Source organism: Chiloscyllium punctatum, chromosome 27, assembly GCF_047496795.1.
Source record: "Chiloscyllium punctatum isolate Juve2018m chromosome 27, sChiPun1.3, whole genome shotgun sequence".
In the NCBI taxonomy this organism is placed as follows: Eukaryota; Metazoa; Chordata; class Chondrichthyes; order Orectolobiformes; family Hemiscylliidae; genus Chiloscyllium; species Chiloscyllium punctatum.
This window is the reverse complement of record NC_092765.1, coordinates 38,655,827-38,658,394: the sequence shown is the minus strand read 5'-3', so window position 1 is coordinate 38,658,394 and position 2,568 is coordinate 38,655,827.

The window sequence follows — 2,568 nt, the reverse complement described above, 5'->3', positions numbered from 1 at the left end:
TCCTGTGACGTAGTGTTGTTTCTCTCAGTTATTTTCCTATTTACAAACATACATCTCAATAAAGGTGTTATTTGTAATGAAGTTAGTAGTGCTTTTATCACTGTGTCAGAAGGTTTTTGGGTCTAGTGCTGTTGTTGTGTCACCATACTCTTACCAGACCGTAGGGGCTGCTCTCTCATGAGAGAGAGAAGCAATTGGTGCTGATTTAACCTGAGGACCAGCAGACCTCAAACGAAGAGTCCTTCATGGTAACTTCAAACCGGTGATGGGAATTGAATCCACGCTGTTGGCATCACACTGTTCTGTAAACCAACAATCCAGCCAACTGGGCTAAACTGATTCCCCAGGTCTAGTGCTATACTGTTGAGATTTGAGCATAAAATCAAAGCTGACACTTCGGCGCAGTACTGAAGGAGTCCTGCACAGTGGAGGGTGCAGGCTGTTGGATGGGATGTAGAAGTTTCTATCTGCTCTCCAATCATAGAATCTCTACAGTGTAGAAACAGGCCCTTCAGCCCGCAAGTCCAAGCTGACCCTCCATAGAGTAACTGACCCAGAACCATTGCCGTAATCCTATATTTACCCCTGACTAATACACCTAACCTGCAAATCCCTGAACACTATGGGCAATTTAGCACAGCCAGTTCACCTAACTTGCACACTTCAATTGTGGGAGGAAACCCACACAGACGGGGCCAGGGCAGGGGGGAGTAAAAACTCCATACAGCCAGTCACCCAAGGCTGGAATTGAACCCAGGTCCTTGGTGCTGTGAAATAGTAGTGCAAGCCACTGTCCCACCCCAAAAGATCATAGGAAGTTGCAAGACAATATAAGTATGATGATCAGGAGGAGAGTTATCATCCACATCCAGACTACTAATAATCCTTTAATTAACATTACCAAAACAAATTTCATGGTCAAAATCGCAATGCTGTTTGTAGGAGCTTGTTGTACACAGCATGCTACTGTGTTTCCGACATTTGCAACAGTGAATACACTTCAACTACACTTCAGTGGTTGACAACAGTTCTGGAACATCCTGTATTTGGGAAAGGTGCCATATAATTGTTACAAAGGCAAATCCATCTGTTGATTGGCAGGGCTCTTCTGGATGATGGGCGATAATTGGCTAGTTAAGGCATTCAGTTGATGATCAAACAATGGTCTCAAAAAGTAGTAAAAGGCTAGTCCGATGTAGTTGAGCAAATAACTGTGGATTGGGTTGCAATACTTCCTTTGCAGCACTCCTTCATCTAATGATATGAGCCTGCCCACACAGGGATGGGAGTCCAAAGGTGATTGCTATTTACCAAGGAATGATGACTTTGGAAAGTGTTAACCCACATAAAATTTACTCTAATCTACTCTAAAATGACTACTCTCAATGAGAACATTGCTGCAAATGTATTCATTTGTGAAATGCAAATTAGGTTGCAAAATACTCAATGACAAAGCAATGGGAGTATCCCATGTGTTACGTGTCCCAGCTTGTGGTGCCAGAATTTCATACTCTGCCTCCAAGTACCTAACCAGTTCCAGTTAAGGCAAGAAATGGCAGCCAGGAGTGAAATATGCTGGATTGAAGGCAGAAACACTTGACCTTATAAAGAAAGAGATATAGAAAAAGTTGAAAATACTCAGTGGCTCATGCAGCATCAAATAAACAGGTTTAGTATTTCAGGCCCTAATGACATGAAATTTTCAGCAACAACTTATATCGACATAGGATTTTTAACATAGCAATAGGTCCCAAGACGCAGATTGTAAAAGTGACACTGAGTTGCTAATATTTGACCAGATAAGCAAAAGCTTGGTCAAAGAGGTGAGATTGAAGGAAATGTTTTATGAAGGAAAGAAATAAGGCAGATAGGTGTTCGGAGGGAGTATTCCAGAACAACTGAAGATAGGCACTCGACAATTGAAGACAGTTGCAAATGGTGGAGAACATATAGTTTAGATTGAACAAGGGACCAGAAGTAGAGGGATGCAGGTATCTCAGAGGGTTGTCGGTTGAAGGAGGTTACAGAGATAGTGTGGGCTGAGACCATGAGGAATTTGAAAACAAGGACAAAAATTTTAAAACCTGGGAACAAATTTGGGTCAGCAAATAGGGATGATAGGGAAAAGTGGCATGCACAGAGTTAATTCATAGAATCCCTGCAGTATGGATAGAGCCTTTCAGCCCAATAAGCCTTTCAGCATCGACACTCCAAAGAGTAATCCACCCAGACCTATTCCCCCTACTGGATGACTGTACATTTACCCCGACAAATGCACCTAACCTACACATCCCAGAACACTATGGGCAAACTAACATAGTCAATTCACCTGATCTGCACTTCTTTGGATTGTGGGAGGAAACCGGAACACCCGGAGGGAATCCGTGCAGACACAGGAGAATGTACAAACTCCACACAGTCACCCAAGGCTGGAATCAAAGGTCCCAGGAATTTTGAAGCAGCAGTGCTAATCACTGAGCCACTGTGAGGCTAAAATGGCAGAGTTTTAGAGAACCATTTTACCTGGAGTAGGTAACCAGCCATGAGAGTGTAGGAATAGCTGAGTTT